Source organism: Cheilinus undulatus, linkage group 6, assembly GCF_018320785.1.
Source record: "Cheilinus undulatus linkage group 6, ASM1832078v1, whole genome shotgun sequence".
Lineage (NCBI taxonomy): Eukaryota > Metazoa > Chordata > Actinopteri > Labriformes > Labridae > Cheilinus > Cheilinus undulatus.
Window position 1 is genome coordinate 564,907 of NC_054870.1, and position 16,835 is coordinate 581,741.

Here is a 16,835-nt window from a genome sequence, read left to right on the forward strand (position 1 = left end):
AGCCTAGCTTAGCCTCCCTGTCCTCTTCCACCGCAAATTAGCCTAGCTTAGCCTAGCTTAGCCTCCCTGTCCTCTTCTACCACAGCTTAGCCTAGCTTAGCCTAGCTTAGCCTCCCTGTCCTCTAATACCACAGCTTAGCCTAGCTTAGCCTCCCTGTCCTCTTCTACCACAGATTAGCCTAGCTTAGCCTCCCTGTCCTCTTCCACCGCAAATTAGCCTAGCTTAGCCTAGCTTAGCCTCCCTGTCCTCTTCTACCACAGCTTAGCCTAGCTTAGCCTAGCTTAGCCTCCCTGTCCTCTTCTACCACAGCTTAGCCTAGCTTAGCCTCCCTGTCCTCTTCCACCGCAGATTAGCCTAGCTTAGCCTCCCTGTCCTCTTCCACCGCAGATTAGCCTAGCTTAGCCTAGCTTAGCCTCCCTGTCCTCTTCCACCGCAAATTAGCCTAGCTTAGCCTAGCTTAGCCTCCCTGTCCTCTTCTACCACAGCTTAGCCTAGCTTAGCCTCCCTGTCCTCTTCTACCACAGCTTAGCCTAGCTTAGCCTAGCTTAGCCTCCCTGTCCTCTTCTACCACAGCTTAGCCTAGCTTAGCCTCCCTGTCCTCTTCCACCGCAGATTAGCCTAGCTTAGCCTAGCTTAGCCTCCCTGTCCTCTTCCACCGCAAATTAGCCTAGCTTAGCCTAGCTTAGCCTCCCTGTCCTCTTCTACCACAGCTTAGCCTAGCTTAGCCTCCCTGTCCTCTTCTACCACAGCTTAGCCTAGCTTAGCCTCCCTGTCCTCTTGTACCACAGCTTAGCCTAGCTTAGCCTAGCTTAGCCTCCCTGTCCTCTTCCACCGCAGATTAGCCTAGCTTAGCCTAGCTTAGCCTCCCTGTCCTCTTCTACCACAGATTAGCCTAGCTTAGCCTCCCTGTCCTCTTCTACCACAGCTTAGCCTAGCTTAGCCTCCCTGTCCTCTTGTACCACAGCTTAGCCTAGCTTAGCCTCCCTGTCCTCTTGTACCACAGCTTAGCCTAGCTTAGCCTCCCTGTCCTCTTGTACCACAGCTTAGCCTAGCTTAGCCTAGCCTAGCCTCCCTGTCCTCTTCTACCACAGCTTAGCCTAGCCTAGCCTCCCTGTCCTCTTGTACCACAGCTTAGCCTAGCTTAGCCTAGCCTAGCCTCCCTGTCCTCTTCTACCACAGCTTAGCCTAGCCTAGCCTAGGCTTCTGTGTTTTCCTTGGTCTACTCGCTGTGCCAGATATTCAAATTCTCCCCATCCTCCTTTACTGATGATGCTTTGTTTATAAAATGTAGTTTTTTTTCTATTTTTTTTATGCAGCTCTGGAGGACTGGAGGACGTTCTTGGAAACGTGGGTCCACGCCACTGAATCCAAACCTTTATTCTCATCTCTTGCTAACTGGGACCAGCCAGATTTTGATCAGATTTTCCCCACTCTGCGCCACACCCACTGAGAATAAAGCTGATGGATTGATGGATCTACTTCCCTGAGGGAGGAGCAAGGCTGCTTACAAACAGGAGACGTCTCTTACATTTAAGCCTTTACATCTAAAATACATCTAAACACACAATGCATGATGGGAAAACTCCCTGCTTTGCAGTGCAGTATAGGTGTGGCTGTTCTGAACTCAGGAAGAGTGTTGATTCATGGCTCTTGCCATCGTGTGAACAGGAGCATCACTGGACACTAGCTGGAGTCTAAATGCATGAACTCACTCTGAAAATCTAACTCTTTCACTCCTTTTTGTCTAACTCCCACTTATTTCCCCCTGGGAATCGGCTGTGCATGTGACAGCTGGGCCACTGTGGGTCTCTATGATATTTAAGGAAACACTCAACGTCCATTTCTTCTTACTTTTCTGCCAGCTACTATCTTATTTGTCATTTTTACTAAAAATCAACATTCAAATATTTTGTTAATTCCATAAAAGAGGCACGAGCTCTCCAAACCAGCAGTGTTTCTTAACACCTGCAGAAATGGTGAATTCACCTACTCCTGCATGATTTCTCTTGTGCTCCTATGCAGCTCTCTAATTTGAAGCTCAACATGAATCTTACAAACCTGAGGGAAGAAACTTTTGCTTTTCATGTAAAAATAATATTGCCCTTACACTGAAGGGTGCCCAGAGACCTGAAAAGGTAGATGATGTGGTGGATGACCCAGGGAACTGTGTGTCCAATAAACCTTCAGATGCTCTGTACCATAGAAGTACAGAAACATGCCCAGGACACTAAGGATGCTTTAACCTGACTTCTGTTCACTTTTTGACTCCAGCCAGTTTCACAATAGAGTGGAGGCCAACCCTCCCTCTGTCTCATTACTCTTGACCCTGCTGCCATCTACTGATCACTGCACCACCTCCTCCCTCCGTCCCTCCCCCTCTGTCTCAGGTCAGTCACACATGACCCCACAGTCATCTGTATTTGCATAAAGCAGACGGTCTTTACATGTCAAAGGTTAAAGTACTACTTTAGTTGGATAGTTTTAAACAGGTCTAGTATGTGTGTCATCGAAGGTTGCATTAAAAGTTGAGCTCCTTTTAAAAGAAACTGTTTAGGCCAACAGTCGTTTATCATTCATGCATTTAAAAGGCAACATTATTTTAAGAGAAAATCTGTAGTTACCTCAGCAATCACATAAATTCACTATAGCAGGAGTATCAGAGGAAAAATTAGAATTTATATTTGCTTTAACTGAGTTAAAAAAGCTATAAATCATAATTCCGTTGAACACATTTTTAAGCTTCCTGCCTTCATTCTGACAGGTCAGCTGAAGAGAGACAGTAAATATGGGAGAGAGAGGGACAACATGCACCAAACCCTGCCAGGATCAGGAATTCATGTCAGACCAGTGAGTCGAGGACCGCAGCCTCTGTATTCGGGCTCAACCAGCACCTGTTAAACGCATTTATGCAGTTGAGACCAGGTTTCTGTGTTACTTTGAAATGGAAACTTAGGTTTTTCTCTGTAAAGTACATTCAGAAAGTTTTCAGAAAAAGCAGGGATTCTTGTAATTGATGATTCAAAGGTAAGGAGCAACTGCTTTTTTTAGGGGCGCGCAGAGAGTCGAGTGGTTTGGGGCACCACCCATGTGTGCGGGTGGCCCAGGTTCGAGTCCGGCCTGTGGCCCTTTACCGCATGTCTCTCCCCACTCTCTTCCCTGTTTCTGAGTCTATCCACTGTCCTTCTTCTATCCAATAAAGGCATGAAAAGACCCAAACATAAATCTGAAAATGAAAAGATTTTTTTATTCCACAAAGACAGCAAAATAACACTTAACAAATTACTGAAAGCATTGGAAGACTGTAGAAATAAAGCAACAGTAAAATATGTAAGACTTTAAGGTCAAAGGAAAAACAGAAAAATTACATTTTTATAGTTTCTATAGTAAAGCATTTGTTTAACTGTTCATCCTCACATCACTGCTGTGTAAAGACTGAATAACAGGAATTCAAAGTAGGTTTATGGATGTGGAGGGCAGAGCATGTGGGTGGAGCAGAGTGGGAGCGAGCGGGGAGCGTGAGCGGAAGGATTTGGGCCAGACCGCGGAGCGTTTTTTTTTTTTTTTCAAAAAAGCTGGACTGGCACCTTATCTTGCGCTCCATCCTGCTCCAATTTCGCTCCGGTACCCCTCACACCATGCGTCTGAAGCATGTCTCACCCAGAATGCATCTGCAAGAATTTGTATCTGCTCCTGCAGCGAGACAGCAACATCCAACACGTCAGACTGGGCTTTCCGCCGGAATAATCCGAGAGACTTGAGATGCCTGCACAGTGTTGATATACTAATATTACCATCGTCATTTTTTAAAAACATCAGTATTTCCCAGTGTCTGAAACCAAGAAGATGGTAATGGTAATGTGCTTCCGTGTTTTCGTTGAGTGAGCGGTGAGCGATTGGAGTGGAGCGGGTAGAAATTTTAGTGGAAGGTGGAGCGATAATGAGCGGAGCAGGAACAGCTCTGTGAGCGAGGAGCGGGAAATCTCATCGCTCCACTCCGCTCACATGCTCCTGTGGAGGGCCCCCACACCTGTGTTTGCCTTGGTCCGCCACTGACTGTTTGTATTAGCTAGGCCACATGGGCTTATTTTCTTTACATTATCACATTCATACTCAGAGTAACTGAAGAGTAGCCAGCCGATCATGTCCTCCTCCGGATATGTCGGGATGTGTCCATAATTGCTTTGAATCCATAATCCAGAATTGTTTGTTTGACCTCCAACCACTACCATCACACAGAGCACTTCTGTAGTGATGACCCCACACACACACACACACACACACACACACACACAATTTACTTTTAATCTATTCTTGCAGTTCCAATGCTCTCAATATTTGTTTAGTGTTATTTAGTAATGGCTGTGATATTTTAGCTTAGAGACCTAATGGAAGCATTGCCTGATCATATTCAACAAGATCCAAAAATGACTGTTCAGAAATATCCAGGTGGATTTCAACCAAATGACATCAGAGCTATATGAACACAAGTGTGCATGTTTATAATTAATATATAACAACAAAATGACAGTCGATTTAAAAAAATAACATTTGTTCCCATCTGGATTTTTTCTTTTTGGTCATGTTTTACCAGCTAAAGCCTCTCTAAATGTTTTTGTTTAACCTTTATTTAACCAGGTTAGTACCACTGAGATCAACCTTCTCCTTTGAAAGGGAGACCTGACCAAAAAAGTGTCCAACCGGCTCCTGGAGGAGAGTTTCTCAGCCAAAAACTGACCACATGGCAGGTGGTGCACTTGTTTAGTTCCTGAGGGTCTATGAGACAAACGTCCTTAAATACACCACCTCTGTCAGACATGACAGATCCCTCTGATTTCTGTTTGTGTGTACCTGTGTGCCTTTACCACTGGACTTTGTTAAAATCTTGAGATATTTACCTGGTAAATGAGGATACAAAGATGGGCCGTCAGGTCAGGGTGAATCACGGTCATGGGGTGTCTTGAAGGTGTCATTTATTATGTCCCACTATGTCATTCCAACGCTCATATTCAGGCCTATGGTGAGCTACCATGATTCAGTAGGCCCAACACTGACAACAATGATTGGCTGAATTTGTGTAGTCTGAGCCACCCTCAAAGGGTGCCGTGTCTTTGCTCTCAACATGAGATCTGCCTCAAAATCTTTTAGTAGCAAAAATCAGAGCCAAGTGGTGTTAAAATTTGTACGAGTGGCCTTCAAATACTTTCTCCAGTTGTTTTCCTTGCAAATCCCGATGCACTCATTGCAGATTAAAGGTCTCATATTTGACCCTTTTAAGACAAGTTTATATTGTTCTCAGAGGTCCCAAAACATGGCTGTGGAGTTTGTTGCTGAAAAAACACTCCAGTTTCGGATTTTTGCATGTCTAAAAACCCCTCTGTTTCAGCCCTCCTCACAACGAGCTGTTTCTGTGCCTGTGGCTTTAAATGTTGATTAGCTGTCTGACTCCGCCCCTGACCACACCCCTTCCAGGAAATGAATGCAGCACTTGTGATATAGCAGACACTTTTTTATCCAAAGTTTAGACTGGGATTCGAATCATCAATCTTCTACACTGTAGTCAGCAGGGTAACCCACTGAGCTATCCAGCATCTCAGCTGGTAGCTAAGAGGATCAGTAGAGGAGGGTGGAACTTTCCTCCAAGTGGGGGAGGGCCAACCAAACCTGGGGGTGGGTGCTGAGGGCCCCTGGTGAGGTCACTAGGTGTTAAAACTGAGAATGGCTTGTTTCAGCAAACATTTTCTGAAAGGTGGAGAAAGAGAGGGGGAAGGGAATGGATTTTTCTGGTACTTGAGGGGATTGTGGACAGGCCAGGGACACAGATTTGTGTTAGAAAGGCCTGAAAAAGTGATTTTTGCATAATATGTCCCCTTTAAGCACAAACAGATAAAAACTAGGGCTGTCAAAAGGTTACAATGTCTGTTGGCAATTAATCTCAGGATTTCTGTAGTTAATTGTGATTAATCACACTCTTTCAATCCCGTTCTAAAATTCCTCTATTTTTCTGTTGTCTTAAACTAAAGGTAACTGACTTCCAGTTTTTATACACCCCTACTTTTATAGGTGAAGTGAGAATTTTAACATGAATGAAAAGTACTTATGTAAAACAGTCAAACATAAATGTTTGCTAACACATGGTTCAGGTGACTGTCTGCTGAGCTGTCTGAGAGTTTTGAAACTGAAATGAGACACTGAGCAGCAGAGGTGGACATATTTGACATGATGGTGACTGCAGGGAGACGCTGAAGCGGCTAAACCAAAATGTGTTGAAGGAAATATCAAGCATGCAATTAACTGTGACTAAAAAAATTCTTGTGCACTTAATGTTGATCATAGTTAACTGTGATTAATGTGATCAATCTTGACAACCCTAAAACAAAAAAAAAAATTCTCTTCTCCTGAATCTGATTATCACATCCCCCATGCATCAGTGTGCACAAATACTCAGCACTCCAAAGCCCCTCCTCTTCATCCCTCTAACAAGCATCCCACCTATCCTCTCACTGTTAGATTCCTTTGGCTCTTTCTCCAGATATTAGCTGAACATCTCTAAAAGTGAGAGTCTCTATTAATCAGCTGGCTATAGAACTGTCAAAGAAGGAATCAAATATCTCACCATAATTAGCTAATCTCCTCCTCATAGCAAAGCTATGGGAGGAGAGTGTTGTTGTTCTTCCGTTTTCATCTTATGGACAAAAATTCGCCGCGCTACTTCTCCTAGGGCTTTGAGAAAACCCCTGCAAATTATACATCAAAACGTGTGGTTTGTTCCCGATCGGTGTGCTACGACTTTTCTAAGAGATTCCCCAGTTTTTCGCAGTTATTTGCAAAAAACTGCGAAGAATGTCCCATCTGAAATGAATGGGGAGAGAGACAATGAACCCCCCAAAATAGGGTTTTTTACCACCCCTACTGCTTCGCCATACTTTCACCTACAGAGATCATTCAAACTTTAAAACGCAGGTATTTTTGTCCTGTCTTCAGGAATGTCTTTGTTATGATGATGGGGTTTACGGTTTTCGATAGGCAAGTCTTCAAATCTCCTGTGCGTTGAGTGAAAATCATGAAAAATCACCCTGCTAGAGTGGGTGATGTCATCACCCCAGAGTGTGAGAGAGCCAACACATCAACTGAGACTTTTGCGAACAACTTGTGACTACGGCCACAAATCTAACACCACACACATAAAAAATATATCAAAATGGAGGAAATCTTGTCCCGCTACTGTGGAACCAAGAACCAAAGCCATATCATGTGCAGTTTTGGCGTGAGAGGACCAACTGTCCCAAGAAAATGGACATCTCGGCCATCTGCTGCAATGTTACCGAATCGGATCCATTTCATTTCAAAGTCAAAAAGATGCCCATTTTTAGATCGCCCTCCTGGCCTCATTTCTTGCACAATCAACACCAAAATTACATCACAGCTAGTTCCAAGCCTGCAGATGCTCACGCCGAAATCCGTTTGATGATACCATTTACGGTTTTCGCACACGGAGAGGAGAAAGAGACTGTGTTCACAAGCAAAAATCACCCAAAACTACACTCTGCTGCCTCAGGTGTAACTGATCTGTAATCAGTGATGCGTAACTGGCAGGCATTAATTACCATGGCAACAGCAGCTCTGGTGCTTTGATGATGTCATCGTTGATTGACACACAGATTACAGCCCTCAATGGGCTCTGATCACGCACACACATGGAGCTGTTCCAATAAAGCAGCCCATTTAAACAATGCTTTAACAGGATGGTGGGTGGCTTCTCATCCACATACAGTCCCCCATAAAGTCTTTGGTGAGGTCAGTCGCCAAAGACAGCCACACATATATCCCATATGAAGTGAATGGGAGAGATTGTTCATTTGTGTGTGTGTTAGCGCGTGAAGCACGCATTGGTGTGTGTTTCTGTGTTCTCTTGACTTTGGTGACGTCAATCAAAATAGCAACACACAATCCTTTCTCAATAAAAGTTTTTAATGTGTTCAAATGGAGCTGGAAATAACAAAGTTCATCTCTTCTGCACCTGCTCTCATCAAGACCTTGACAGGAACTGCATGTCTGTATAAAATTCAAATAAAGGACTCTATTTCATAGGGAGGGTCAACACCACCAGGTATGTCAAGAAAACAGCTGAGGCTCAGTTGCCAGGTGATCAGCATCAGCTAATCAGGCCACATGACTAAAACACATGAATGAAGTCTCCTGGCCTTGCGATGAAACCGGCACCGCCCCCCGAGCCCCTCTCGCGATTTCCGCTTGAGGAAACTGTCTAGTTGTCACATGTTCTCCTTGCGCTCTACGAGAAGAAATTGGTCAAACAACAGCAATCTTTTTCAAATCCCTAAATGCCATGATTTCCACTTTTATCCAGACTGGAAAGCGTGCAGGAGCAAACAAAACCCTACTTTAGAGGAATAGACCAACAGGTGGTCTACTGGCTACTATCAGGTGGCAAATGTATAAAAATTTGTACTTTGGTTTATTTCTCCACAGTTCAGTTGGTGCCTGACTGAAGCAAACTTTTGCTCCTCTTCACTTCAAGCATTAGCGTGCTCAGTACTTTCCCTCTCTCTATCTTGACCTTCACATCTAATTCCTTGGTTAAAAACACACTAAAGATTTGGACACAATGTAGATGCCACTTTTGCTGGCTGACTCTGCCCCAAGCAGCCTTACTCTGTAACGATCTCTTAACTGTCTGGGAGCGTTGTACGTAGATGGACTGTTAGCTAGCTTCAGTCAGATTTGCTCTGCCTTTCATTTACAAAGCTCAGATTTCTGTCTGTATTTTCAGCTTCATGACTTTGCTTGGACCCACTCTCCTTTATTTCCTCAAGCCCCGCCTCCCAACGGCATGGATCTAGCATTGAAGACCAAGGACTTACCAAAGGCCCATATATCCTACTTATTCAACCTGCTTTCTCCATCCAGAGATCCTGATTTTAGGAAAGTTAAAACTGCCTGGGAAACTACAGGGGAATTACAGACCCATCTTTCTGATGTTTCCTGGAAGAAAGCATGGTTTACTGTCAACTCTTCTTCTAACTGAGCCAGACTCTCTCTTATTTAATCTAAAGTATTCTTCAGGCTCCGTTACAGCAAGGACAAACTCTGTAAACTTTATCCAGATAGAGCTGGGAAGCGTGTGACGGATGCTCCATGTAATCTGACACACATGTTTTGGTCATGCTCCTTCAGATCAGACATATTAGGCTTGAACATCAAGCCATCCCCACACATCACTATTTTCAGTGTCTCCTGATGAACTTTTATCCGCTTTCTGCCCTTATAAGAACATTGTTACTGATCTAATCCTTCACCTTGACTCGCAGATTTAGCAATTTGGCCTGGATGTGAGCGGCTTCTACGCACCAGTCCACATATAGGCTACAGTAGAGTGCAGGGGCGTAGCTAGGAATTTTGGGCCCCCGGAAAGAATATTACACAGGGCCCTCCTTAAAGTGGGGGTATTATACTTTTCAGATTTTTAAAACATAAAGTCCCAATGTTAGGTGTCCATACTCCACGTATGCAAATTTTCAAAGTGCAAGATAAACGTATGTGGCGGTAATCTTGGAATTAGTGTGTGAACTGATGAAAACGATTCGTTGAAAAACTCACCGAGATTCAACAGACCGCCCCCACAAGGCCTTTTAGCCATTAGCCACTTAGCAACAGAGTAATTAAACACTTACCAAACAGATACGTCCTGCTCTATCCTTCGCTGCTGCTGCTTTTCTTACCTCTCTCTCCAAACTATCAGCGTCAGACTCCGGGTCTAACACGTACGGGCGGATATCAAAATTGGCCATATTTTACTCAGTCGGACCGGTTCATTCAAAGTTTACAACTATTAGCATAATAGCATTAGCATCATTGGAGGGGGCGGGCACAAAACATTGAGTCCTGCCGCCGGCCAGCCTTCGGAAAATCAGCCAATCAGGAAAGCAGGTCCGTGGAGCGGGGGGAGTTCAAGAGACAGCAGCCAAAATGAAGCGTTTCAGACGGAGGGTAAAATAAGGGTTTTTCAGGACGCCAGTGTGAGAAACATGGGGAGTTTTTTGAGCTGTGAACCATGTGAAGCTACTACGTGGGGATCAGAGAGATGGTGGAAAGCCTTGAAAAAAGGAATAATACCCCCTCTTTAACTGCTAGCCAAGAGACAAATGTTGCCTCATTTTTACAAATATCTGTGTATTCTAAATTAAATTCGCTTGCATTATTTCGCAGGCATGGACTTCAACATTTGGACATTTTGAAGGGAGGAGCCCCCCCCCCCTGTGTTTTATTTTGTCCTATTTGATAAAAATTTCAGTCTGATTCATTTAGTCACTTCTGATTCAATAATGACACTAATTATTGAGAAAAACAATTTATAAAACACTTTTCATGGCAGGTTTCTCAAGGGCCCCTCCCGACTGCGGGCCTGGGTAATCAGTAACCTTTCCCCCCGTGCTGCGCCCATGGTAGAGCGTGTATATTATATATAATGTTGGGGAAGGGGAAAGGACAAAGAAAATGAACACTGGCCATTTTTATTGTAAAGTGTATACTGTTTTTGACTCAATAAAATATATTTAAATTCAAAAAAAATATTAATATGATATTATATGGTATGGTATAATATGACAATATGGTCAGATTTATGCTGAAATGTTAGCGTGTACATGTGTACATGACTATTCCACGTTCCTGCATTCAATTATGCTTCAGTCACCTTCAGGTACGGTGGGGGTCCCCGGTGTCTCGCATCTTTATTGTGGGGGTCGTTGGCTATAATGGTTGACTCCTGCCGTAGCGCACAGTTAGTCTGGGACTGGAAAATAAATGTGACAGATGATTGTACAATAAAAAAACGTAGACCTTTTTTGTTTATCAAAAATCACTTTTAAGCATGAGTAGTCTACTTAAAGGGCCACTAAAAATGACTGCGGGGCCCTGATCTTGCCCCAGGATCTCCGACTGAATAGCCTGGAACCAGAATATAATAGTAGAGGCCAAATTTCACAGAAATGTTCAGATCACAGCCTTAAATGAACGATGATGAATTTGTCCTATAAGGTAACATGAGTTATCTTTACAATGACGGCTGAAATGTACCGTCTGAAATCATTTAAAATCTGTCATTGTTTTTGGGGACTACTGAGTTAGGGGTCTGCACACATCAAGAGATTGGAAACAGCTTCATAGGAGCATATACAGAGCAAACAGGACGGTTTCTTTCAGCACCAAGCTGATGATCTCCTTCATAATAAGAGCCTTTTAGCCTTTTACTCTCCAATCAGCCAGAATGATGCTGTCCTATTCCCTGGGTGAATGGGCCATCATGAAAACAACCTCATTCCAAAAACAGTAGTAGTAGTAAATCAGTTCCAACTTGCATCAAACTTTCAATCAAGTTATGATTTCATGATCGTGTCATTATAAAAAGCTGACATCATCATTTCATCATGGACCACCTGGTGGAGGCCCTGGTTGTTGTTTGCCCTGTCCACCTGTGTGATGTCACACGTATGATGCCGTATATATAATCAGCAGGAAAAAACACTTTTTATTTTCATCCAAGCATTTCGTTGAACTGTCCCACACACCCATATGTCCCCTGTGTTTATTTCTTCCTCATATTCTGAGCTGTTTGATCCTGTCCTGCTGTGAGTACTCCTCCCTGCTCTGGGCAGATCTCAGATGAATAAATGATCAACATTTCTAACTTCTCATACCAGCCCCTCTGCTCCTGATCAACACCTGTGCTCCCACTTGTTTGTCCTCAGATTAAGGTGTGTGACGTCAGCACGCAGGACGTGTGACGGGTGTGTATGGAGTACGGTGGGGGTTTGGGAAGGGAGGGGGGAATCGGGATTCCTGAGGATTACCCGTCATGCCCCGCGGGTAAAGATGGCGACAGCAGAGCAGGGCAGCGGATCAACTTTATCCGAGCAGCTCTGAGTGGATTTCCTTCCGTCACACGGAGCGTCTCAGCCGGCTGCTTCTCCTCCCGCCGCCCGCTGCTGCTGCTGCTTCCTCCGCGCTCGGATCTTCTCCACAGGCGGACCTCTGCCATCCTCCACGGCCTCACATCGGTTCGGAGCCCCCCTCCCTCCCTCCTCGCCCCGCCTGAGGAGCAGATCGGAGCTCCGGCTAAAGTTTCCTCTCCTCTCCGCTCTCTGGGATTTGTTTTGTGGAGATAACCGGAGCTGATCGGCGCCACACGGCCGCAGAGGTGAGCTCTAACCCTGGTGAACTGGAGTCGCAGCGGGGATTGTGGAGGTGAGAGGCTCGGATGAGTCGGTTTAATCGGTGTGTGACAGTTGGGTGCAGCTTGTTGTGGTCTGAACTGGGCCACGATGAGTTCTGCAGCGGTCTGAGCGGGTTTATGTCGCCTTACCGGGCCGCTGCAGGACGGTGCCAGTGCGATGTTGAGGGCCGGTCCGGCCCGGTGTCACCGAGACCCGCTGTTTTTGTCGTGTGTGTCCCCGTAAGCCTGCCAGACAGCACTCAGGGCTGAGTCAGCCTGCCAGTCGGCTCTGAGGGCTGGTGTGCAGCGGTCAGGTGATCGAGTCTGGACTAGATCTGGATCATATGGACCAACAATCACGTCTCGATATTTTCTAGCTTAGTGGCGACTCACGGTACATATCTCGATATTTGTGTCTGATAAACAGCATGGTTGTCACCAAACCATGCCTAATAAACAGGGAGGCGCGATATTACTGGAGTATCAATCATCAGTGCTGACTCAGGAACAGTTCTGAGTTTACAGTTCTGTGGTCTGTAGAAGAGGGCAGAACAGACCAGAGAGCAGAGTTTGTGGAGCTGTAGACAGAAACAGCAGAGAAGTTTCCTTCTTTTTCCTCAGTGCATATTTTAAAGTTTGTTCTGAAGTTTCTGGTCTGAACTTCAGCTGCTTTATTTTTCTTTGCACTTGAGAAAAATGTTTGGTGTTACTTAAAGCCCCATGTCGGGATCACCTCAGCCAATCAGCCGCAAACCTGTCGGTTAATTAGGATGGCTGCTTTTAATGTGAAAGTATCAAAGAAACATGTTTTTATGCAGCTGGCTACAGAGCTCGCTGTCTGTCAGCAGGCTGTTGTTACAAGGCTGTTTGTTGTGCTGACAAAGAGATGAAGCGTGGTTTTAACCCTTTAAAATACATTTTCACATCACATAAATCTGTGCTGGGCAATTTCTTTAACCTGAAATGTGTCAAAAAATACCAGTTTAGAGCTTTTTTGGTGCAGAAATATGACTCTACAAATCATCGAGTAATTCAAGTGTCATGATGTAGAACAGTTTAAAAACCCTACGCTTCTCATTTTTGTTAATGTTTTTGAATCTGCAACCAGAGTCTAATAATCTCAATCAGATACTTTTTTAAACTTGTTCAGCCCAAGTTTTGTCAGTCTATGCTGTCTGTGTTGGTTATAGTGTAGAATAATTTATCGTTTGTGTAAAAAAACAAACAAAAAAAAAAACATATAAGGGGCCAATCAGATTCTGTTCCAAGGTTGTTGAGCCCTTGTATATAAATGTAATCTAAGGAAAATACTGAATGTCTATGAATGTGGAATAATACATTTATTACTGTCAGTGGAATCACATGTTTGCCTATTTTTTCTGAATGAATAGACTGTACAGAAGAGACTTGGTAGTTATTACAGTAAAAAACAAACTTAAATTTACAGTTTTCATGTGATGTCTCAGGCTTATGGAACTGTCACCTGGCAGGCAAAAAACACTTCCAATGCAATGGCCTCAATTGTCACCAGCAGTGTTTAAGCCAGTTTAATGTTACTGTTTTTACTGTAACAAAGTTTTTGTTCATCTGCACTAACTGATATGGAGACATGGCTGGATTTTACTCCAGAGCCCCATCACACTGTATCCTGACAGCAAGAGTGTGTCAGCCATCAGGACATGCTTGCTCTCTGCGCTGCATCAATTTAAAATGCCCGTCCATGCCCTGTGAATTTCAGGCTGTAAAGAGTTTGAAGCCTGGTGCTTTTATTTTGAATGTGGATGAACAGAAGTATGGCATTGTAAAAGGGACGAGCCTTGGACAGCTTTGAGCTGTATGGTTTAGTCTCCATGTTGAAATGTCACGACGGGTCAAACACAAAATCTTGGTATGGATATCAATACTGCAAAGCTATGTCCACTTTGTAAAGCAAACTAAAACCCTATGCTGAAAGATGAAATTGAAAAAAAAAAAATGATGGGAATATTCCTAGTTTGTCATGTGCCTCTGTCCTTGTTCTCTGCCAGTTCCAACATGACAGAGAGGAAAGCTGGGACAGGAAGACATCGTGCCGCATCATGCTGCATCGTGTTGCATCGCGCTGCATTGTGCTGCATCATGTTGCATCGCGCTGCATTGTGCTGCATCGTGTTGCATCGCGCTGCATTGTGCTGCATCGTGTTGCATCGCACTGCATCGTGCAGTTACTGTGGTTGGAATCAATGCAATCGAGCTGACTTTTTTATCGTTACTCGCTCATGGTGCATCTATGTAGAATAGTCAGGGAAAAAAATGAGCAGACCATGGGTAAGTATTGTTGATCCACTTCTGTCTATACAACAGACAGCAGCTCTGAACAAACGTCTCCTGGTTCCTGCTCTAAAACATGGAGTTAAAGGGATACTTCAACATTTTGGCAAATTCGCCCATTGCCATAATTCCTATAGTCTTAGTAATAGGTTCGTTACCTTCAGTTGTTGGTGCAAGCTATTTTTAGATCGCCGCTGCCGAGTTCAGACCTGCTGTGCCAACTCAATTTAAGCAGACGGTATTCCGGTTTTCCCTCATCAAACTTATCAAATACACAATCCAACAACTCAAAAAAAGCTCTTGTGGACACGTTGTGACCTGCACATTCATCACACTATGAAATAATAACGTATACTTATGTAACATTACAACATATGAAGCAAATATTCGGAACTATTTCTTGAGTAAACCACTGGGCGGAGTGACACAGTACAGCAGCCATGTCTGGAGTGTAGTTCCTGCTTTGCATTTAGCTTTAAAACATCTCCGCCTAGTAACGTTCCATGATTATTTCATAGCATGATGAATGTGCAGGTCACAACTTCTCCCAGAGAGCGTTTTGGAGTTGTTGGATTGTGTATTTGATGAGTTTAATGAGGGAAAGCTGGAAAACCGTCTGCTTACATTGAGTTGGCACAGCAGGTCCGAACTCGGCAGCGGCGATCTAAAAATAACTTGCACCGACAACTGAAGGTAATGAACCTATTACTAAGACTGTAGGAATTATGGCAATGGGCGAATTTGCCAAAATGTTGAAGTATCCCTTTAACCTGAGCAGAAAATGACTGTTTTTAACTAAAATCACAGCCCCAGAACACTGACTGACAGCTGACAATGATCCTGATACCTTCAAGAACTAGCTCAGGTTAGCTGATCAGCACTCATCTAGGCTTTAATAATGAAGAATTTCTTGCCCTGTATTTCCCAAATGGCGGCATGATTACCACAAACACAACATAAATACATAAATCTGACTGTCCTTCTGTATTAACCTGTGGAAGGAAAGGGATTCTCCGCTACTGTAGACATACCGCTAAGCTCTGCCAGGAACTTTTCTCATGTTTACAGGTCATGTGATACGGACCTGTGTTTTTGCCAGTGCTGCAGTTCAGCGTAGTGGTCAACGGTAGCCTAAAGGGTTTTTGTCCTCCAGGTCCCTGCACCAGTCACATGACTGAAAGCTTTGAATAAATCAGCCTCTGCACTGTCCAAGACAAACGTGTTGGCATGTTGGGGAACATTCACTACCATCCATCCATAACAATAAAACTTGTTTGAAACCACGGTATGAAAAACAGAAGCCCCAGCCTCTCAATAAAGGACAGGTTTCATTTAAAATGCAGACAAACCTCCATACTCTAAATTATACAAATATGGCTGTATTTCTGCATGCTGAAGTTGTCAACATTTTCTTGAACTGAAGAGGCCACGTTTTGAAATTATGAAATCTCTCTCAATTTAATGAATGGTAGTATCAAAAAGCCCAGAAAGCTCATGACCTTCAGTCATATTTTCACCTTAGACAATTTTGATCATTAAGGCCGGCCACACACTAGACAGTTTTTTAATCTGAAATGATTTTTAAACCTTAGGAGACCACAGACTTCAGGACAGTTTCCAAAGATTTTCATCTTTAATCCTCTGAACGCACACACTAGACGACTCAGCCAGACTGTCAGATCACTGGAGACCACACACCTGCCGACCTGCCTATGACCCCACGTGATCACGTGACTTTAGAAAAAAACAAAACAAAACAAAAAAAAAACATGGATGTGTGTCGATCCATCTTGCTGTCTCTCCACAACAGGCTGTCCTGGCGTGAGTTACAGGTGCAGCAACAATCATAAAACAAGGGAAAGACTCAGGATGAAATCTTGGCTGGAATTAAGGTACTGTTGTGTTTATGGTTGTGAGCGGTGAAAGAACATATGAGCCGGCTGTGATGCTACCTGGTGTGTTCGCTCTCATTGGTTGTTGAGGGTACTCTGTCAGCGGCACTACGACCTAGAACCGTAAATTTCAAACATGTTTGATATTTACGATTCAGGGTCTGGAAGTTTAGGACGCGATCTGGAGCAGTAAATTAATGGTGTTGACGCCACACACATGCAGACTAGTCAGACAAATAATTGTTTGCAATGAGGCTCCAGTTGGTATACGCCCCCCCAATCGGAGGGGTCGAATCTTGCCTAAAATTGGGCTCAAAATCCTGTAGTGTGTGGCCGGCCTAAAACAGAAATGATCCTGTACTGGTTGTCAAAGACTTCTGTTTAATTTAATTTATTTATTTAT

At 43.9% G+C, this 16,835-nt stretch overlaps 1 protein-coding gene across 2 annotated transcripts in view; it reads left to right on the top strand.

Moving 5' to 3' along the window:
* Positions 1–12,086: 12,086 nt before the first annotated feature.
* Positions 12,087–16,835, top strand: part of tjap1 (tight junction associated protein 1 (peripheral)) — a 125,664-nt gene continuing 120,915 nt past the window's right edge. Inside the window, exon 1 of one of the 2 annotated variants that reach the window (XM_041789984.1) lies at positions 12,087–12,215. The gene's annotated coding sequence lies outside the window, so the exon portion shown is untranslated. Of the gene's footprint in view, positions 12,263–16,835 lie in introns of both variants that reach the window. The other variant, XM_041789983.1, reaches the window with a different exon arrangement.